Raw genomic sequence first — 25,220 nt, forward strand, 5'->3', positions numbered from 1 at the left:
TTAGAAATTAATATACGCCCAACAACATTTTGCATTTATAATTTGTGAAAATAGTCCAAACATAATAAATAATAGATTTAATATTACGTCTAATTTATATTTTTGTAAAACCATTTTTAAGGATTATTATCGTCATTTTATGTATACATTTTAATAACTAACATATCACTAGGTACATTTTGAATTAGGTACAAATACATTTTCAGAAATAATTTACAGTAGAAAGAAGGGTTCTTATTTGGTTTTTTTTTTTTATTGGGTTAACAAAGCTTTTACATCTAAGGTCATATGGGTCACTGGTTACATATTGGTATTAACACTGTGGGGATACAATATGTTGAACAATTGAGGAAGTTTGTGAAATATATATTTATATATTTTTTTTTTACAGTAACTTTACTCAGACTTCGTTTGTGAAAAATGTAGATATTTTTGAAGTTTTCTTTTCCGAGTGTTTATCTAGAAGTTTGTACCGCCGCAAGAATCTCCTTAATTGGAACAAAAAATTTGTTGATTTGAAAATATGGAATTTAAGTATATTTAAAATTCCAAAAATCTGAATTCAAATAAATGTATTATTAACGGAAAATGGGGCAGCCGTGAGCATGATTGATAAATCATTCTATATATTGAGGTGCTGGTGAAACTGTCTGACTATCAGAGCATAACACATATTATTTAAACTGTTGATTTTGTTGAGTAGTTTTGGGTAAAATGGAATTTATCATGTTATTATTTTCTCCGAGGTACAGAAATATTAACATAATAATATGTTCAATATGTTCGCAATAAAAAATAATAAGGTCTTCTGCACTAAAACAAATTTTCTATTTCTCTTCATACTGCAATGCAGTACATAATTGTATTATTAATTAATTTATAATTGATCAACAACGAGTACGTACCATTCTAGGTCTACAGCATTATATTTTGTTTTGTTAAAATATTGTTTTACATTATTATTATACCTATACAAGATAAGAATAAAACGATGTGCTTAAAAACTATTTATTCAATAATATATATATATTATATATATATATGTATGTTCTATACACGTTATGATTTACGTTACTATGTAATTTTTATTATATTATATAAAAGATAATGGATACTTAAAAAAATATATAAATAAAAATGTTTTTTTGTTGTTTTATAAAAATAAGGCTAAATTTGTAAAACTATATTTATATTCTGTATTTATAGTGATTTGTGTAGAATAATTGTATTGAAAATTTATATTTCTAGCTCAATGTTAAAGGAATAACAAAAAAAAAAAACTTAAGCAAATTTAGTCATATTTTATGTTGTACAATAACAGTCAATGACATTTTTGTTTTTTAATAAAGTAATTTGAAATTGACAATTTCATACTGGTTGTTATTTTTTTTTCATTGTTAACCTTCCTTGTCGTGTTTTCTGAGATCATTCTGTTGTTAACAACACTGTACGATGTCTTGAGATTGTACAACTCGGTATGTTTTAGTTCAGTCAAACTATAACAAACCTGGATCTCGTACAATAGTTAATACGAAGAACATAATAACAAATAGCCGCCGTGTACATCCGTCGAGATTTCTTGCGTGGTGGTTACAGGTTAAATGCTGGCAGGTTCCTATTTCATAAAAAATATTATTACTTATTTCACAATGGTTTTTCTTCAACATTCGTATGTACGAAAACCTACAATAATATAAAATTGTTTTATTCACATTTAACTCATTCAACTGTTATTTCGTACACCCAATGTACATCGAGATAATATATTGATTATTGGTTAAAGGCTATTTCGTTAAATACTCAAAAACCCAACAAGTAATTGCAATGTGTGAGCATGGTTCTTTATCATAATTGTATGGCTCATTTACAACAATAACATATTTTATTCTAAGCATTAATTACCATCTCCTTAATAATCCCTCGGGTCCTTATTATGTCTATAAATATCAATAATTTTCGATTTAAGGACGCTTTTTTCAAATTATTATCGCACGTTCACAGTGATTATATAGTGTGATGATTGAAAATCTTTTTCAAATATTTATACTTTGCATTAAATATTTATATAAGTGATAAAATTATATATTTTTTTTAAAGCTGCCAACTATTAATTTAATATTGGTAACTTACTTATTATTATTTATTTTTTTTTTTTATTGAACTTAAGCCCGGCGACAAAGGCCATTAGCTGTTGTAGGGGTTATGAACTACTATAGTAGGGGTAAGGTTGGTGCGATAAGTTGTTTTTACGATTGTTACGGTTGTTATGGTAGGTAGCAAACACGTGTATGTGTGTAAAGGTTTTTAACTACTATGAACCCGGATGGTCACCCATCCGGAAGCTAGTAGCTGTAGCCGTTACTTACTCCCAGTCGCATTCCGCGACTGGTAGCAGCCAACGCGCCACGCCAAGCCACTTACTTATTATTATATACGTCTGAAAAGCAACAAGTGTAATAAATAACTCATTATATTATGTTTTTCAATTATACAGGCATGATTATAGAACATTCAAGATGGACTTCAATCGACGATAATATTATAATATTTGCTCTTAAAATAATGATTTTACGATTAAACCTTAAATGAATAACGAAGTTTAAGATTATTGAATTTTAATACGTTGCAGTCAAATAGGCGAGAATAAGATAAAATATAATATAATATGATGTTTACACAGCTATATATTTAACAGATGATGAATAATAATAATTGTTTGTAAATCGTGATGATGATCAAGTACAACACGAACAGTTTAATTAGACAGTTCAGACAATATAATAATTGTATAATGTGTCTTGGTGTGGCGCTGTGTTTGGATTCAGTCACAAACGTGTTCTAAATACCTGCTGCACTCATTCGGGTTCTTAGTGACAAATACTTGGAACACATTTCAAATCCTAATGTTCTATAACCAACCTCTCCCCCCCCCCCCAGCAAATCTGGCTAATAGCTACGCACTTGTTGTAATAAAAAAAAAATTAATAAAAACTGTACAGAATATAGATGAGCAAAAATCTACCTTTCGGCAGAAATTTACATGGCACGACTATTTGCGACTAATAATTAACCACCTTTTGTTCGTTGGAGAATAGAAAAAAAAGCCATTTGTCGTAGTGAATGTTTCTAAATATTTCTAAAATTAAAAAATTAATTATATTTCTAAATGGCTTATTCAATTTGTTTTCTCTATTTAGCATATTGTTAAATGAATTTCGTACATATAAATAGTTATACAAAAGTTATCGGGCTATAAATTATAATCGTTCGCAATAAAGACAGACGCCATTTCAGATATCGGGGTAGTGTTATAAGGAGAATAGACTAATCTCCACCTAATGAATAGCATCGTGTATCGACGTATTTGGGTGTCACTTGCCTTATAGATGGGCTTGTACACATCTATTATTATTTATTTTATAATAATTGTATTGATCGGTGTATTATTTTTTCGATCCGAAATTTACAAGGAAAACGAAAAAATAATATCATCTATTGTAGTAATTTACAATCATGTTGTATCGACAGACGAGACGTACCTGTATAATATACTCTCTGACAACACTGCGAAACATTTGCTCATAATATAATGATAAACATAATTCAAAAACACTGCTGCTCAGAAGCATACTTGTTGTCGACAAGTCACCGTATTATAATTTAGTAACGGATCCAAATGAACATACAATAATATACTCTAATACGAAATCGCGTATTTAATTACTTAGATCTCGAGAAACACGACAAACTCAAGTCTAAAGTTAAAACATGCGATATCTGGTTTGAGTTGGGGTAGTCTATAGCAATCGATTTTATGCTCACAAAACCTTGCGAAAGTTAGGCAAGATACAGAACATGCCATTATTAAGTAGTTTGTGAACTAACACAGACTGGCCGATCACAAATCTTGACCTAAATCGCACTAACACATTTATGATTTATACGTACTGTAACGGTCTTATATTTTTGAGATTTAATTTTATCATAAAAACAGAACGTTATTTTGATTTTCTATAAAATATATTATCTCAAAATAGATAAATCGTTTATGACATTTTGTTTATGAGACGTTAAAAATTTGATGTTGTCCATAGTTTCTAATTGTTTCCATGCGTTAAGAGTATAAAAAAATAATCTACATCCCTGAAATAAGAATGTAAATTGAAAGAAAAAACTTTGAGGGCTCTAAGCACACATTATACAACAATAGTTAAGTGAAAAAAATAAGTTCGAAATTCAAACATACACTACAAAGAGTAATAATTACTAAGAATAAAACAAGACCAAAGTTATAATCATAATAGTATTTGAAATTGTTTTTGTTAGTTCAAAATTACAAGTTATTAAATTAAATTTTAAATATAGATAATATTTCAAAGAAAATAATAATGCTCAACATTTTCTCACCATATGTAATTTTTTGATAAGTCAAACCCATTATTTATGTTCTCATAAACCAGTCAAATGCTTGTATAATCTGTTACCTCTCGTGAGATACTACATTTCCTACTATAAATCTTCTAGAATTTGAAGCTAATACCCATAAATATTGATGAAACCTAGCGATTAGTGAAGTACCAAAGTTTTGTGGTGTGTATCTTTAAAATGTCTGGATACCTACCACAAACATATAAAATGTTTCGACACACTTACACCATTAAAATAATATAATAAATATTCACTATTGAAAATGTTATTTAATTTCATCAATTGTTGCAGAGTACATCTATAGAAAGTGGGTGCTACGCGTGAATGTAAAAAATAACTAATGACATTTAATATTAATTATTTAACGTAAAAAAACTAACACCACATTAATTACAGAAACCCGTTTGGCAAAAAAAAAAAAAACAAAACAAAACAAAGAGACAAATAATTAAAAATCAAATTGAGGTTCTGTTAGTGAATGGTATTCCCACTCAAGTGTTCAATTATTTATAAATATTTTTTCTTATCCTCAAATTTAATTATTTATGATCTTATTCTAATACCAAATCATAATAAGATGTAAAAACTTGAAAATGTAATAAAATACATAAAATGAAGACATCTGTAAGTTACTACTTACTGAGGGCTTATATTGAATTTTTTCTTACATTTAAGTTTTATGTTGTTATATTATGCGTGTTGAAATACACAAGCGAGCTTCTTATGAATCAATAATAATAATAATAATAATATGTGTATTTAGCAAGCAAACAGGCAAAATAAAAGTTTAAAAACAAAATATTAATAACAAGTTTGCAAGCTCATCCAATAAGTAGGTATATGCATGCTTGAAAACGAATGAGCATGGCTCATACTATGGATATATAAGGAAAAAATTATACATTCAGAGTAATTGAATATTAATGATTAACATGGTAATAACTAATAACCATTTAAAACCAGGAGAAAATAGCGGCAATATGTTTCTTATAATTGTTAAAATATTTTTATATTTAAATTATTGGACTTGGTGTCACAAAATTCGTATGACTACGTGTTACAATTAAATTACAGTTGTTTTTTATTCTCGTATTATAACAATGCAAAGGTTGAAATTGAACTGACATTTTAATTTACAAACATTGCGGACGGGTATGAATGACAACCAATCGAGACAGTACCTACACATTATACAAATCACGGGCTTGTAAATTTTCATGACAGTATTCGTATGAATTCCAACAGTGTAATTTGTTCAGTTTGATATTGTTCTCGTAAAGTTACTTAATTGTTTTGACCTACAACGCGTGGAAAACGTCTAATATAATCACATGGCATTCAACACTCAACAACACGATTCCGTCGATTCTTGGTTGAGCCATAAAACGGTTAACAGTCATCACTGCAGTGTACTCTCCTGCTCGGACTTCTATACAATGGGTCAATAACGGGATAACAATCGAACACCGATGGACTTTGTCGACATAATATTTTGCGATCTATTATTATTCTTTCTCCGAAAACTAACTGTTCTCGGCCGTCGTTAGATACGTGCACTGCTCCAATGTATCCAACTAGCACCATTCAAGTTATTTAAGACGAGAGATTTTGAACGTTTCTACGGATTTGCTTGACAAAATGATGGCGATCCACTGGACATATTGTACGAAATACAAATTGGAAGTATTCCGAGTATTTGCTACGGGAAATCATCGCTTTGCAATGACGAGGACGGACGTCCTAACCCCAAATCACAGACCATTTCAATATTGTTTTGTAAAAGGTAAAAATAAAATTAGGGGATAAAAATATTATCACATCTTTATTTCCATTTCAATTAAGAAAACTGTCGTATAATAAAATATATGATTCTTGAATTAAAATTCTATATAATCTGTAGGCATGTTGAATGTTGAAAATCGAACACATATTGCTTACTAATTTAAGCCTTACTTTGATTTTTCTAAATTTGTTTTTTTCGGAAATTTGCCTTTACTGAGAAACAATATTATAAAATGACTTGAAATCATTCTTAAACATTCTAATTGGTTTTATAACATTAATCTGACTGTTACATATTATAGCTGCAGTGACTTATTATCATCTGACATCACACTTGAATTACCGCGTAAACGCAAAATATAAGTATCCATTTTGTAAAATAATATTAATCATGTTACAACATAATATTATACGTTTAGTGGATATTAATAGACTATGTAACTATCGTAGGATTATGGTATCGAATATTTTAAGTTATATATTAGATAACCAACGGTCTTGGTGAGTTTATTGGTCGCAATAAATTATGGCGAAAGGTCGTCGATAACATACATTTGAATCATGCTATGACAAATAAATTAAAATAAAAACGAATAACTTAGAATAAAAAAAATCAATAATTAGTGCAATGAAATTAATAAAAATATTTAGCTGAAAATAATATAACTTTGGCATGATTAAACAAATGAGCGTTGCCATGAAATCCAAATCAAATTTAATATTTGAATTCGATACGCCTCTTGGGAGTGAAAAATGTGCACGTTATAAAATATTAAATATTAGTTAATCCGATATCGAGTACCTATATATACATTTTGTATTTGTTTAATTATATAATGTATTTAATAGAATATAGAATTTAATCGAAATACCATACTTGATGATCAAAAAACAAACCGATATTAACCGCGACTTGACGATCTAAACAATTTCACTATATAAAACTTTACTGCATGATAGTATTTTTTTTTTATTAAACATGCGACGTGTTGTACAAATAATTGACATCTTTTTATATTTAAATAAAAACACTGTTCGCTCAGTGCGGTGCCACATTTAGCATTTAGTCCGCTTGGACTAAATATTCAACAATAATGGCAAATCGTTAGCAATTTTTTTTTTTTAAGTATTTATCCACTTAGCCATTATAATGCATAAAATGAAAAAATAATACTCTTAAAGTTGAGACCCGGTAAACTCCCTCCCCCCTTAAATACAGTGCCAGCTATGTATAGGTACTTATATGCAAATATGTGTAGGCTATTTGAGAATTTATTCTTTTTTAGCATACGTTACCAATCTTCATTAATTTTATTTCACAAAGATTCGGATGATTTTTAAGCTTATGATGGCAAAGAGACCGATAAATAATACTCACTTTTGATAATTTGGATAATACATATTATCGATTAATAGTGTATACAAAAATATATTCAATTTATTAAAATGTAATATATTTTTTTTAGAAAGCCATTAGTATTGTACAACTATGATAACTCGACAAATTACATAAAGTACAAAATATAATTAATTAACAGTATATTACCGGCCTCCAGCATCAAAGTGCAGATAATTTGAGATAGATAATTTTTGCAGATGATTTTTATTACATTTACAGATTTTTCGTTTAAAATTGAGTGGAGGTTGAAAGAAATATCAAGCGTTTCAAGAGTTAAAAATACTAAGTCGTCTGGCTTGCAGGGCGGGGCAATCAAATAGAATATGGGGAGGTCACAGAATACATTGATTTGAATGAAGTGTACACGGAGGAGAGCAATTTAAGTCAAGTTTGCAAGTGTAACTTGGTAAGAAAGTACCTATGCGATGTACGTATACGTAAACGATTAAATTGAACATTGTATTATGGCCTATGTAAGTTTTTTTAGGATATTGGGTGTAATATATAATATATAATACATCAATATCTCAAATTAAAGTCCGTAGATATGTTATTCCAGTGAGAAGACCTTTTATAATTAATTTATCAAACTAGCGATGTAAGTAGGAAATTTCTGTTTAGATATATTTTATAATTGGAAATGTCTGACTGCCGGAAATTTCCAAGAAATAAAATGTTATTATTTGTTTTTATTTACATTAATTTTGTTTTGACAAAATAGCAATACTGCGAATGCTATTCTACCACGCATTTATTAAACATTATCACTACTTCTGTACTTATTAATTATGTTTAAAAACAAAATATTTCAATTCATACAATTTGTAAGCTACTTATGCTTTTTATGTCATGGAATATACTTGAAAATTCAATTAACATTTCTAATTTTACACACCTAAAGTAAAAAAATAAGCTCTATTAAAAAATAATATTTATGACATTTCCAGACGTTTTTTTCTTAGAAAGTTCTTGAACATTCAATTTCTAAAATTTTACATTACTAATCACAACCAATAATTTAGTACCTAAGTATTATTATTTTTAATTAAATAACTGCACTTTATGAATTTACAGAATATTAACTATTGTTTTTATTTAAAATTAAGTACATATTTATTTATTTTTATAAACTTAAACAATTTTTTATTTATTTGCTCTAACAATGTTCTTATTTTGGGGGCATTTTAAAGTATATTTTTATTTTTTCAAGCTATGCTTATAATTCATTCATGTAATATTATATTATTAAGAACCGTATCAGCGTAAATATCTACATAACTTGTTATAGGTTGTAAATACACTGAAAGTCGATATACATCATATTACAACTGATACAGGGGCGTATTGAGGTTTTCGAGAGACGCCGACTATAATTGACGTTATATTATTCGCAATAAGTTTCGGTCTGAAACCGGGTAATTCGATAAAAATATAAATAAAGAAAACAAAGAAGACGAAGACGATTTCAAACGTGATAATTAGAGACTACCTACATTTTCAATCGTCCCTCTCATAACGTCGTATTATGATAATATTGTTTCTAATACGCGTGCTCGGCTCGGAGGGTTGCTATACGAGGGAAATGTATAAAATATATAACGAGGCGGCAACAGAGGCCGAGGACTGCAAACTTTCGCCGGTTTCGAGGCGGCGTGATTCCGCAGTGGTATTATTGTTAAAGCTACGTCCAGGAGGCCGTGTCCCCACACCATGCATTTTGTGCACAGTTATTATTACGTAACGTCGTATATATTATTATGGTTATTACTGTGCACAGCTCTGTTTAGGTCGGAAACTCGATTTCCTCGGGGTGACAATGCGAATCGGCCGGCGGTCGACTATAAAACACAATACTTCGGGGACGACCAGGACGTCGGCGTTCCCACGTCATGGTGGTCTGCGCACGCCAATATTATGGTCTAATGGTATTTTACTGGAACAGAAAATAATTCGAATTCGCCGTACTCGAAATGATAAGCTCTCGCGGGCCGGCGTGTCGAACAAATAATAGGTACACCTCCGCTGAATAACGTCGTAATAATATGGGTTGACCTACATATTGTTATATAATATTATGATTACGTATAAATAATAATAATAATAATAATAATAACATACCGTCGAATTACAATAATATTGTGGAATGGTGTGATGGCACGATGGTTATCGTAATAATATCGATGGAACTATAAATTGGAGTTTTGAGCGGACTCTGCGGTCGCAATCAAAAACAATACGCATTGCTCGGTTAATCGACTCGGCGGATTGTGGTGGCGAATGCGCGCAATGATATTATAATAATAATTTAGGTGTGGACTAGTATTAATTGGGCATCGATTTTAAATCGAGAACAGACGAGCAGATGAGGGACGCATTAAAAAAAAAAAAGCCAACCTTTTATTTGCCATTTGATATAATAATAATAATTTTTATAATAGTGACGATTAAAATGTAAAAGTGAAATTGATTATACCCTCTCGATGAACAAACAAACAAAAATAAATTAATTGACTATACAAATTAATTACCTATAATATTATAATTTACAGCCATATTATATTAATATACCTACTTTAAAACACTCTCACAATAATATTACTACGAATATTATTTACAAAGTTTGCATTCAACAATTTTCGCGAGCTCGGCGTTTTTAACACATTCGCGAATTCTGCATTATGACAGAAACAGTATAATAATATTATTAAACCAAGCGTAGAAATCGGATGAATCTTCCATAAAAATAAAAACAATATGGTATCGTGCATGTCTCGTGAATTGTATGAATGTAAAAATATCAAAATCAAATGATAACAAATATTTAAACCAAGTTTAGAATAATATTGAATAAAATATATAATGTTTTTCTATGGTCTTCGTGATACGGATATAGTTGAGTCATTTAAAATTGTTCACTTCCAGTATTTCTGATATAAAGATATTGAATAGTGCACTGAGCCATATATATATAATATATATATATATATATCTAAGTATATAATATAAAACCGAGATCTTCATATCAACCGAGGGAATAATCCTTCATGCCATCAACGATATTGCAAAGAACGGAATTTCGTCCTTTACTTCATCCCAAAACGGTGGGGTATTTCTAATACTAGATTTTCTGAGAATATTCACACAATTGGAAGAATCGCTTATGAATTCCATAAACGTTGAAGTAACGCGATACGAATAGTTAGTAATAAGAATTAAGATCTAGAAATATTCAAATACAATAGTGTGGTAAAAATTGAAAACATCTGAACACATAATATTTTATTGAAATTAATATCTTAAATAGTAATATTATGATACACTATTACGTGTACACGTAAGATGAACAGTGGGAAATTCAATATGAAATACGAATGATGTATTTCGAGATTTTTATACGCTATTTTTAATATTTTTCAAAAGTATTAAATGGATATGGAACAGGTTTTACGGTAAATTTCCTAAGTAATTGATACAAATACTTACTAGGCATTTGTGTACATAGTATGAGCGTATATGCAGTGGTTTTTTTTTTAAACAAAGTAAATGCACTTAATTATCTAAATTAAATAGTTTGTATTAAGCTTAAAACTAGTGCGGTGCATAATATTCAATTTTTTTAAATCGATAGGTCGTAAATATTTATTATCATCGCTGGTCTTGAATGTTATCATAACAGATTTAAAATATGCAGTGATAAATAAATTATTCATTACAAGCTACTGTTCTAGGCGGAGATCAATAAATTAACATTGTTTCACATATTAATTATTTATATATTCGCAACATGAATGAAACGTAAGTAAGACATTTCTAGATTTTTTTTTAATACAGTAGTCGGTTATTGATTTAGTTTCAGAGAGGTGGAATAATACCTATACTAACATTGTAATAATAAAACAAAACTAAATTATTTTTAAACGACAAACTCGAAAACGGAAACTATTGGATAAAATATAATAATAAGAACATTTTCTTTCTTCGCGTCATCCGTTAAACTGCAAATAATTTCGAACACATATCTGCGAGGTACGGATAGATTATTAAAAGTAAGATACTCGGGCTTTTTACTTATTTTTTTTTTTTGATTCTTTATAACAGGAATTTAATTTACAGTGAGTGCACGTAAAGGTCGCAACCGGGTCTTTACGTGATATAAACAAATACTCGGAGACGCAGTAAATATAGTTTTTGACCGAGCGTAGACTGATTCGTAGAAAATAGAAAGACCTAAGGAGGATGATGCTGAGTAAAAAATATGGTAATGCAATGTTGAATACGAAGAGAATATATAATACTTTTAGAGGACGTAGTGGGCGGTGGACGTTAAGAACTAGAGTGACCGACATAATATACAGAAAAAAGTGACAGAAAAGTAAAACTTATATTTTAACGGTCCGTATGGCACAGAATATGAATTCGAAATTTCTTTCACCGAACTCTTTAGTACAGTATGTTGTATAGAATTGGTACAGATCATTTTTTTTCCGTATCAATTATAATTTAGTTCCAAAACGCTTAGATAATAAAACACAGATCTAAGTTTTTCTCTATCTCAACTATCTAGTTTTTAAGACAGACGGCGAAAATAAATCACGTACACCAAAATTTACACTTGTCACACAACAAAAAAAATTGAAGTCACTGGATAAAGTAAAACATGATTGACTTTATTTTGATTTCGTTCAAATCTAGCAACATCTTTCACTCGACTAGTATTAGGTTGAAATGACCAGCGAAAAGAAAGGATTTTTACATTTTTCCTGAATGTTTTGACGAAAAATAATAAATAAAAAAAAAGGTGAAACTGCCTTATCGTAAAAATCGCCATATCCTTTAGTACCGAATAAATGGAATCATTACACCTAGCAGCGTATATTATCATAATGAAATCATCAAAAATAAAGAGATAAGTAAGTATTTGTAAGCATTTCCGAATGAGGCATTTTCTGGTGCCTTTCACGACTGGATTTTTCATTTAAATTAAAAAAAAAAACATTTATTTTTCATTTAGTATTATGCACGTCTTTTCTACAATTATAATTATGGTTATTGTTTTTTAACTGTTCTAGAATGTTATAAAATGTATATGCATATTATTATCTTGAATAAATAAATATCCTAATCCAGTTACGTTTGACGATATATTTGAATTATTTCAGTTATCGTGCAAGTGAAAACACGTCATACCATAACAATATTATTCGTGTACAATGGTCGTAAAACGACTAAATAATGTAGTAAATAATAATCGTTATGGACTTTGTAGATATTTTCCATAGCATCACATATACATTATTTTACATTAAAAAGATCATAAATCTTGTTTTAAAATAACAAAAACTTACTGTTTTTTTATCCGAAAATAACTTCTGAACATGTTTACACATCCTTACGTCATTTGTTCTTCCTAGTTCTCATATAGCAATAAATATAATATAATTTCGTTTCAATATTAAGTATATTAATGTAATATATGTGCACAGTGTACACAATACATTGTTATATTACTTAATATATTTACACGATAGCTTATAATTATTAAGAGGGAAAATTTCAACCTTTACTTTATTTTAATGATTTCACTAACTCGGAGTGTGGATTTTCACATAATACAATTTTTGATTGCTATTTTTATTTTTGCTTATCTCCTTCTTTTTAAACTGCAGTTCAATTGTGTAAGACATAACCAAACAATCGCAACTAAAAATAGTTTTACTATGTGAATAGGAATACAACGTATGGTTTAGAAAATATATAAAGGCGTCGTTCTTTGCTGCAGACATTTCCGTTTATGAATTATCGTTTATTTCACTGGCTTTTTGGATTCTGAGTGTCGGGACCTTTTCGGGTCTTTTGGCCTTTTTGCATCGGAACGTAAAGTTCATGTATATCAATTTTTGACGTTTCCGGGTAAAGTTTTAGTTTATATTTTTTTTTTTTAGAGTTGACGTTTCGTCTTCGCCATAATACCACCGTGTTTCATACACCACTGGTCAGAAATAAAAATTATTAAAATATGTATACAAAGTGTTCCATTTAAGTGATGCTACACTTCAAGCGACCCTACGCCTTAGCTATTACAACAACACAAACATGTTTAATTAATACCTTTTAACTTAAGACTTTAAAGTAAATGTAACATATTTACTTATGATGATAATGTATAAAATTAAAATCATAAAATGTAATAATGTGTAATAATTGAAATTACGTCATTATAAAAATGTCTTAATTGAAATTTTCGACGAATGTGACGAATGTGTTGAGTTGAATAGAAAATTTACAAAGAAACCCAAGTAAAATAAAGTATTAGGAGAGCTTGAAACTGCTTCTAAAAAAATTGGTAATCTGCTCAGTTTTATTTTTATTTTATGGTGACTGGTAATGGTTTCTCTAAAGATATTATAAACATAATGAATTTCCGTTAATCGTTTACAACAGTTGATTAGTTTTTTCGGTAATCAATTACTGATTAAAACCAGTTTTTGAAAATCTTAATTTTTCATATTATGTCATAGGCATGTGAACTTCGTCTATTAGAGTCTCTGTTCTCAATTTCTCATTACCTGAGTTAGAATTGTATACAACTTAAAATTGCATAAATAAGCGCTATACTATTATCTTGAATATCACAAAATAAGTTAAAGTGTGCAAATTTAAATGTATTAATTTCAGTTCCATTGTACGTAAAGAAGTTTTAAGAAGAAAGTTCTTAATTCAAATTTTAATGCAGGTATTCACCTGTTATTTAAAATGTTGAATTTAATATGATAAGCAAAGCATACATTTAACATGACACGATATAATAACTAGGTAGGTTCATCTCCTACTAAGTCAATTGATAAAATATTGTGAATGACAACAAATATGATAAACGTGTAAAACCATTTTATAATTCGAACATCCGATATCCAAACATCATTACAATGCGCAGAGCAGCATCGTTCACATAATTGATGATGGTTTTTATAATGTTTAGATATGCCTATTTCCTATATTATAATTGTTTGGCTGCAATTAATGTAAATAATTTAGAAATAGCTGGAAAATTAGTTCAACAATTGGAAAAAATATAAAACGCAATATAATATGTGTGTATTTAAAATATTAAATACATAAACCAAAAACCAAAAACCTTTAATCATTTTGGTCAGGGATAGGTTTTGGTTATAAAACCAAGTTCGAAAATAAAAATTAACCGCTTTGATATTAATACTTAAATAATTATCTTGATAACCGGTAACCAATTAGTGCTCCTAGCGTTACTAAAATAAAGTGGTTATCGGTTTTTCGTTCTTAAATTATCGATTTTTTACCGATTTTCGTTGCAAACCGGTTAACGGTTTTAAGTCCTGGTCTTAAGATTGGTCTTGATTCGAACATTTTTATAAAATTTAGTGATCATAAGTGTTTCCGCCTTTACTTACGACCCACACATCATAAGATTGCTAAGCAGGGTTTCTGGACTTTATCTAATTATAATATAGCCCTTGAAAACTGAAATTAAATACATTTTACAAGTAAGTACGCTCTTAGCGTTGATCACATTTTAATCATAGCATTTTGTGAACCAATTTCTTGTGTATGTGTGTGTGTGTGTGTGTGTGTGGTTTTAGTTTATACTTGATTTTTCGACTAAATGTCCCATTTGAAATTTATTTATCTATCACGAGTTTCGTGTTGATCATCCCTCCGATAACTTGTCTGTAGTCCCGACAGTTAAGAAAACTGTTTGTTGACACGAAAACCAATGTTCGGTTCGAACACTTTCCCGAATCCACTCTTTGTATAGTGTAATATTTATTATTCTTATCAATTTTTTAAAAATATATTTACATTTTTCTTAATTCAATTATTTCGATTATTGTTAATAATATGTATGAAAAAAATGTAACATTAGTAAAAGCAAAAGTTGCTGAGTATAGTTAATTAATTATATTTGTTGGTTTTAAATTTGTAATACTCACAAGCCACTAAAGGGCGGATCCGTCACAATTCTACCATTCAATAACCAAACTTACGAAGGGTTACACTGAGGGTGGATTGCTCAACCAAGGGAACGAGGGTTAAATTAATTCATATCATATATTATATATTTATATCTACACTCTACACATGAGTACAATGAAATTGTTTCTCCTGATATGATTTTTTCTATAAATTTGAACTTAAAAACAATGTAGCTTTATTTACTATGATATCGTATTACTTACCGTAATACGAATAAATAAATATATATTTTTAATAGACACATGATAAATTCGTTTTAAATTAATTTGTTAGTAAATCATATTACCACCGTAAGCCTTGTGTTATGATTTTATTTCACTATTTTATAAATGTGATGTACAACTACAAACTATCCTCAAGAGAAATCAAATAAATATTTTTTATCAGATAATTACAAGGCATCAATATTTCAACATTTTATGAAATAATATTTTTCTTTAATGTAAAAATATTTTTTTTGTCTTCCAGTGGTTTCCTCTTGTGTGTTTTTCTTAATTCCTCGTCGTCTGTCGTTAGTCCAGGGGTCTTATTTTTTAAGTGAATACAAATATAAGTGTACACTGTACAAGATATCGTGAACACGTAAATTTAACAAAATAAAACACGTATATCGTGAACACGTTAATTAATAAAATATGCTAAGACTCACGTGAACATACGTCAGAATTATATTCACTTGAATAATTGTAATTGGGACCAGCTAAAAATGAATATTATTTATATCAAAAATAGCACGGTTTAAGATAGTCAAAGACTCTATCAAGACTGTATAAACAGTTATTAATTTCACAAAAAGAAATAATTGTTGAGAACTAAGGATATCGCATTACAAAAACCTGTTTTAAGTGCGGTTTAATATTAATTCTGTCGTATTTTATATTTTTGATATGAGCAAAATCATCTTTCCCTAGGAATAAAAATAGAGAACTGAATAAGTGAGACGTGAATACGTGATTACACAAATTCTCGTTAATACGTGAATACAATAATTCACGAATACACATGGAATAATATTATAAATTCACGGAACATTTTAAGCAACGGGTCTTGTAAATTGAACCTCAATTTTACGGAATCCCGTGAAAGCGTGTACACTGTTCCGGTGAAATAAGGAGCCCTTCTTGTTATCACTCTTTCCAGTTTCTCTGTCATATTTTATACTTGGAGTTGACTTTTCGATTATATTTATAATTTGTTCCAACTCATTGTTCCACTTCCTATCAACTATCATACAGTGATGTTTTTATAAGATTATTATTTCAAGTTAGATTGTCAAAAACTAAATGAGTTAATTACAAATGGTAAAATAATTGATTTTACCATACTACAAACGAGTAACGACTGTTATAACAAAATTGAGGAGAAACAGAAGCTATTAATTAGTCTTTGAACGTGGTAAATCATAAAATGTTAAAAATATATCTAAACATACGTTTAAAAAACACTTGTCAATAGGGTTGGCTGTTATTTCTATCTCGTTAATTCATCATATTGTGTTGGTTTATAGTACAGGAGTCCCTAATTGTTTTTTTGAGCCAACTAAACCTGAGAAAATTTTTAACATCACCAACAGAATTTTTTTTTTTGGAAGAGAGATGAATAATTGTTTTGCTATTTTATGATTAATTTCTCCATATACTTTTATAAAGGTAAAAAATAATCTCATTATTTTCTTTTTATTGGATGGACTGATTTGTTCACGATAAATACTTGAATATACTATCTAATATAAAGCTATGGTCTTAGAGTTTAATATTAAAACTTCATTCAACTTGTTAAGTGGTGGACAAATTAAAAAATCATGAGGTGCCGTTGGCTGGAGACCGTTTGCTTATATATAACTTAATGCGAAAATAACATTATCTCAACTTAATGTTTATGGTTGGTTCTAAAAGTTCTAATGCTATATGAGATACATATTTTCGTATTAATATCTTTACACAACATGTTATATCAAAATTTCAGCTAATAACGGAAATTCCAATGTAAACATAAGAAATCCGATAATTGAATTAAACTCAAAAAACAATTGAATAAGAGTATTAAGTATAATATTGTAACCAATTTAACGTACGATCTCTTTATTGAACAGCTCTATATTCTTTATCTTTATAAAAATGTGTTTCGACCAAAATATACTTACGGGGGATTTCAGCCCTCTCCCCCCCCCCCATTTCCCGTATTATGGTATAAATCGTATATAATGAAAGGCAAATCGCAGACCATGATATTTCTAAAAACGGTTCTGAAGAAACATTTTGTGTATTATCAACTATTCGTAGAGGTTATTACGGTTACGGGATAAGTAATAACGACCTATCATAATTTAAAGCATTTTGATTTACTTGGTTTAGCCCCCCCCCTTTCCCCCCACATTGAAAAATCTTATGTACGACATTGGCTACAATATACCTTATAACTTTTTTAACTTTTAATTTTTTAGCAAACAGCTAAGATTTAATATGAGTATTACTTATTCTAAACCAACAGACAGCATTACAATTTAATCATTAGACACATTTTACAAAAAGTTAATTTAACAAACTTAAATAAAAGTGAAATAGTTATAATAATTCTGTGATATAAAAACAAATTAATTTATTGCAATAAACATTAATAATTAGGTTTAAGACATTTGTGACCTCAATAATGGTTGTTTGAAAATCGTTTGATATTTTTTTCTACCCAAATATTAATTATTATTATGGAAAATTCCTAGTGAATAACAGTAATAGAGTATTAATCAAAATATATGTCAGACAAGGTAAGCGGCTGATGATAAGAAACTCGCGGGTCCGTGACCAATGTTATCAACACATCGCAATGGCAAAAATTGATCAACTAAATAATTTTGATCATTATTATAAAGTTCACTTGTAAAACTACCTTTAGAACACGTGCATCACCCCGGTCCCACCCATTTAGAATTTTTGAAAATTTCCTTCGCCAATATTTAGTAAGTACGTAATTTGTATGAATTTGTATGAAAATTATGAAAATTTGTAAGGTCTTGGTGTTCTCGTTATCAAACAAAAATAACGAGCCCGATACAAATCTACGTCACTTCGCGTGTCCTCACGTAACCACACTCTCGGGAAATATTTCGGATAAAAGTACACTATTATATATACACTCTGTCAGCAAATCCCATGCGGACCGTGTTTTATTGTCGTTCTCCAAATGAAACGATATTTTTGTAGGTACAACGGTTTCGCTATTGTCATTAAATAACCACGTTTAATAACCGCAGCGAAGTAGTTTGTGTGTTTTCAATATTATTTGGTATATTATGATGGTAACGTGTTAATCACACGGAATACGATGACAGCGAAATAGTACCTCAACACTGCGTTAAATGGTAACACAACAATGTGTGAAGTGGTTATAAATGACACGCCGCAACGACATAATTTAACAGCAAGCTGCAATGGCGTTTAGAACTATTATAACTTCCACTATCGTTGTTTACAGAGTATGGACACATTTTGTACTATTAGGTATCCACATTAACAGTGACGGATCGGCATATTATAAAAGCCATAATTGTTGTTAAAAATTGAAAATACGAAGTATAATGAGCATCTCTTACGCGATATGAATAGGAACGGAACACCAGAACGATATGAAAGGCGAGACGTCTTATGCAGTGTATTCGATCGATTTCGAAACGAGCAATTGAGGTACCACAGTACCATAGTACAGGTACCCACCAATAAGACGTTTTAATATTGGTTATAATAACATAACCGCGTTTTAGGACCTATGTAATTTGCCAGGCGATAGCTGAACGAGGGTGCAATGATCGAATTGCTAGTTTCATTATACATCAGCCAGCCGTTGTAAGACGATGGAACGATGACAATATTATGAAGTATGTTGCGAGAATATAGGTACTCGAACAGATCACTAAGAATAAGCTCAATCATATATGCGTGGCTAGACTTCATCCGCAGCACCAGCCTAGCTAATAACCGGCGCTACCTTAATGAACCCAAAAAAAGCCCTATAAACCAAAGGCAGTACTTTTTTAAATCATCATGATTAGGTTTCGGCATGTAACAATATTGCCCTTTTTTCCCCTCTATAAACCGTATTCGCATTACGATAGTATAGCGTTATATAGGTGCCTAGCATTTGTTTTATGAATCTCCTCAAGCCTGGACAGGTACGAGGGAAGGCTAATAACAAACTTGACTCCGCAGCATCATTGTTTAATAGCTGGGATCGTAATATTACAAAGTTAGGTAAAAATAAAAAAATATATTGTAAAAACCAAAAACGGAAACAAAGTAGACGACTACAAGCTATACCTTCTTGTGAATTGTGATTACTCATGGTATATGTATTGATGGATCTGGTACTCCGGAAAACGGTACGAGTCGGATGAGTACAAGAATCGAATAACGCGTGTTTCATTATGATGTTACGATTCCGTCTGCACGTCGAGCGTAGAGGTACGAACTACGATATTTCAAAATTTCGAACAGAGTTTCACGCGAGATTGTATCGATATTTTTCCCGGAAAAAGTCGTGGTCGAAAATTGCAATATTCCCGATGACGATAATGAGAAAGTAATAACAATATTTGTTCTACGGTTTTGTCGGCGTGTTTATGTTGCGGTTTTCACGCTGTACGTTTAATTAAAACACACACTCGTCGACGCTCTCGTTGTTTCGACTGCGTTTTCTTTTTTCCTCTCGCATCACTCGGCCGGCAATAGTAATCATCACCTTTTGCCGTTTAATCACACAGTAAACGGTGTGAACATAAAAGAAAATTCCTGTATGCTTAATGTTTATACCCCTCGCGTATACAAATTATGTATTACTCGTTCGTGAGTCGAGCCGCGCCACTTACGGTGCAAATAGGTAGTCGTTTACGTAGTTTGTATAATAGACGACCGACCAGCTTTTCACCGTCCGTACAATGAAGAGATTGTTGTGCATGTATACTACGGGTACATATTATTATCTACGAACAAAAGTCAAAAGAGCTTTTCTATTTTCATCCAACAATGCTTGGTTATTGAAATAATAAAACACACATTGTTTTCGGGTTTCACGTCTACGCCGACGATTCAAATTATTTGCTGCAGTGCATTGTGCACTATATTACTATAGTAGAGTGTAGTGTGAACAGAAGTACCTACCTACGTACAATATAAGTAGAAGCCAAGTATTAAGCTAAAAAAATGTACTCTAATTTTATTATAATCTTTGAGTTCCGTTGTGGTTTTCAACCCACCGTTTATCACACATTGATGTCAGTTTAGTCCACTTATTAGTATTAGGTACAATGTTTTTAATTTTAGTTTTTAATATATTAATATATGGTTATTTTACTACCACATAATATAACACGAAAATTTTCGGGGGGTGTTACCCCAGATACGGCCTTGCACGACGGTACTTTATTTATTATACACACTTCATTTTTTTTTTTCTAACGTTTTATATGGATTATGTTTACACATTGTATGTTTGTTCATAATTATTATTACAATATATTTTCTAACAATACGTAAGGGACGGTGAAAAAACATCCTTTTGTGTTTTTTATTTTTCGCTACGCCACAATCCATAATTTACAGGTTTTTTTTTCGAGAACGTATCTACTATTTATTAGGTTGCTTTTGAAAAGGAACCACCGAAAGTCTACCCTTATATTATAATAGTCACGTGTCGGTCTGGTACACGTCCGTTTCTTTTCCTGCGGAAGCACCGAACTATAGTACAATTTTGGTCGTAATACAGCAGAAATAGCTAAACCATTAAACGGCATAAAATAACTCGTATAAGTTGAAACTAGGCAGTTCAAACAAACAGCATTAATATATTCCAATTGAGCACATCGCTTCAAGCATCACGTCCGTCTTACTTTGATAAACTATTGTAACTCGCTTAAGAAACTCGTGTCCCCGTATTAGTTGAGTGCCAAGTGGGTATGAACGTCCTCAAAATAAATTCAATCAATCTAAAAATATTAAAAATGTAAATAAAGAACTGAAAAAATACCCGTTGGCTTGACGTCGTAGTTTACATCGAACGCCGACAATGTGTGCATGCACAACCAATTTTCGCTAAATAAAACAACGAGTGACATTGCAGCTGTGGTTGCAAAACCAAAATGTAAGACTTAAATCGACCGATATTATAATTCACACAGTATTTTCACTAATATAATCATACTACAGTGCACTCAGAAACTATAATTCAGCACTATAACAGCACTATTCGCCTTGTTTATTCCCGTCGCGCATCTTTTTATTTCGCGTACGGTTATCACTTTTTTTTTCTTCTCTCGCAAAATACGATCCAATTGGGCGCAACCGGCTGTATTACAACGGCAGGTATATTATATACGAAATTCGAATCATCTCGTTTTTATAATCAAAACTCGATATGTGTACCTATTCTGTTGTGTAATACCAGGTAACCAATAAATTATTTAGGTGTGGATTTCGATACGAATTTGAATATTGTTGACCATTCGTCTATCTGAGGAGCTATGGCCGCGATGAGTACAAAACTCAAGAACCACGCAATAAGAGACCTGTAAGGTCCAGACAATATATTTATTTTTTTTTTAAGGAAATCGGTATCAATCGTTTGACGGAGAAGAAAATGGTTTTAAAAAGTGTGTACTATTTGATTATTTTTGGTTATTTGAAGACAAGTCTTACGCCATTTCAATTTCGGTATTTTCTAATAATTGAATGTAATAGGTAGTCAAGAATAAATATAATATTATTTATAATTTATTTATTTAATATGATTATTTAAGTCCGTTTCAACATTAATACTCTATAAGTATGAAGGCCAAAAAAATAGTTTTGGAAAATGTGTTTCAATTTAAGAACAAAATAGGTTTACACACAACACACCTAGACGCATTTCACTTAAGAAAACAAACTTTTCCTTATCTCAATTTTTACAGTATAGTTAAATTTGAGCCACTGATATGTGTGTTTATCAATTACTTGTATTGTTTTGTACATTATTATATTTTAACTAAATCTGATTTATTAAAATATTTGTTATTTGTATTTATTGACACATTTACATGTGATTAAATAAAAAATTAAATCTAATATAACACGAAACAGGTGTGTATAAATCAATTTCAGATACTATTCCTATGACATAGCTACACGACAATCCCTAAAATATATAGTATAATATGGTATTACGCATTCACCTTTTGAGTTTAGGATGCAAAATATGATTTTTATTATACTAAGGTCGGTACAGTTTCAAACGACATTCAAAAGGACGACTATACAGTCAAGTTAAAATAAAACTTAAAAGCTATAATATCCGAACACAAATCGTTTTTAATGGACGGATTTCTCATAAATGTATTTTGCATTTTCATAATAGAAGTCCAGTTGGAATTTAAAATTGACCTTTTGTGCTTGTAGGCAAAATGTTGGGTATATTTTACTATATAGACGTTTTTCACGATGATTAAATTTCGGATACAATTTACCATACTAAAAATGTATATACAATATACGTGTATTATTTGTGCAGAATTTATTGCTGTCCATAATATTACATAACCAACTGAAATATTTCGTTTAGAAATCTACGACGTTGTCAAAATAGAAAATATACAAATGCCTCAATATTATACTTACGGATATAAAATTAGTTTTTTCACTCAATCATTTTAGTATTTTTTAACATGTTGAATAGCATTGTCAAAGTTTCGTTATTCTGTCGTTGATTATGCAGGTGCAATAAACACTCGCTTAAACATTAAGTACACTAGGGGTTCACTACCCTACACTCTATTGGCGGGACATGACAGAACCGAACGAGATTCCGAGTACAAAGTATTTGGTTTTTTTTTTTTATTGTTTTATACTAAGTTATTAGGTATAATTGTATAAGACAACTCAAATAATGATTACTATTTTATAACTTTGTATAACTGATGCTAATGTATGTAACCTTGTACAATAATAAACTATATGCCAGTAGAGGGAAATATGCATACGCAGTGCCCACCACAGATTCGATACCATGAGTAAAAAAAGAAAAAAGTACCCACTCTACACTCTACAAGTCAAGTTGGGTGAAGAATTTGGCGGTACATAGAATCACTCGTTATCTCATTTAGTGGAATTTAGTTTAGCGAAACCCAGTGCTGAATTGTTATCAATTTTTACAATTTTGTATATGACAACGTGGCCCTGTAACTCGAAAAAGAGTGATGTTGAATTGTAATTTGAAATTATAGTCTACCACTCTACCCCGTGAGCACTAGTATAATCCAACATCCAAATTTCGTACATCATATTTGTCAAACGAATGTTAGAATATCAGATAGAATTAAAACATAAAAAATATAATATTCTGTAAAAATACTTAAATGGAAATCTTAATATACGTGTTGTTATATAAATAATAATATTGCATACTATATAAGTATTACTTAGACGTATACATGTATAGACTGCACGTCCCCCAGCCCTGCTATAGGTCACCAAGTGCCAACATTGAACATTGTTAGAAATAAATACCCACCGTCATACCCGTGTAATTTATGGAACCTAAAGTGTATGCTATCTTTTTCTAAAAACATTGTTATAATTGTCGTTGAACTCTCTTCCGTCAACACTAATAAATAATTATATTATTGTAATGACAGCAGTGAAAACTTTATTTACGGATCACCCTTAATAGTGGACACTTCTGTGCCGAGATAAATATGCAACCCTACTATTAACGGACACCTGTTAATAGAAGATACGTTTTAATTTCCCCATTTGCAACTTTGGTGTTCTATTCCATCGTCACTGTTTATGTACTATTGGTTACCGACTGCATGTTAGCGGCGTATTTATTATTTTTTTGTTTAAAAACTTCGCAAGTAAATTACCATCAAACTCATGCTATATCGAAATTAGGCGTATTTCTTTAGCCGACCAGCATCACGGAAAACGGTCTCGCAAGTCGGAAGTACGCAATCGTTCAAATCGGTCGTTCGTGATGATCGAGGGACGAAAGATATTCGATTCGGCTGAAATTTAAAACCATCATGTCGACCCCACGTCGAGCACAAGAATAAACTACCTCAAACCGAATGTGATATTTTTTTTCACGCACATTGGCCGCAAAACTGTTGACGTTCGCTTTCGACGAGACTTATCAACTTACGTTGTATATCCCCGGCAGGTGTTTGAAATTTAATCACGTCGTAATCGAATTTTCCGTGTGCTCAACGCATCGTAATAGATTTACATTATAATTAGTAGGATATATTATTATTAACCACCACGTACACACCAATGTTATAATATCGTCCATACACGTATATATAATATTAATATATTATCATAACACAATATAATAATAGGTAATATGTCGGTAAGTTGTATAATATACGCAACCGCATTGTGCCACGGACAATAATCGATAATATATTATGTATATAATATTTCAAACAGGTCTCTGCGATAGTATATCATACAGTGTACCTACATTGTACTATATTATATCTGCAGACAAACAAAATGTCGCGGAAATCGAAGCTATAATAATATGAGAGTATACAATTATAGTTATTATACTCAATATAATTTATAGATAGGTA

General features: G+C 30.3%; 1 long non-coding RNA gene across 1 annotated transcript in view; it reads right to left on the bottom strand.

Moving 5' to 3' along the window:
• Positions 1-1,384: 1,384 nt before the first annotated feature.
• LOC111042651 overlaps positions 1,385-25,220 on the bottom strand; it is a 41,522-nt gene continuing 17,686 nt past the window's right edge. The window contains exon 3 of the long non-coding RNA XR_002605490.1: positions 1,385-1,615. This is a non-coding gene — a long non-coding RNA (uncharacterized LOC111042651). The remainder of the gene's footprint in view (positions 1,616-25,220) is intronic.

This window comes from Myzus persicae, unplaced genomic scaffold (genome assembly GCF_001856785.1).
Source record: "Myzus persicae strain clone G006 unplaced genomic scaffold, MPER_G0061.0, whole genome shotgun sequence".
Classification (NCBI taxonomy): domain Eukaryota; kingdom Metazoa; phylum Arthropoda; class Insecta; order Hemiptera; family Aphididae; genus Myzus; species Myzus persicae.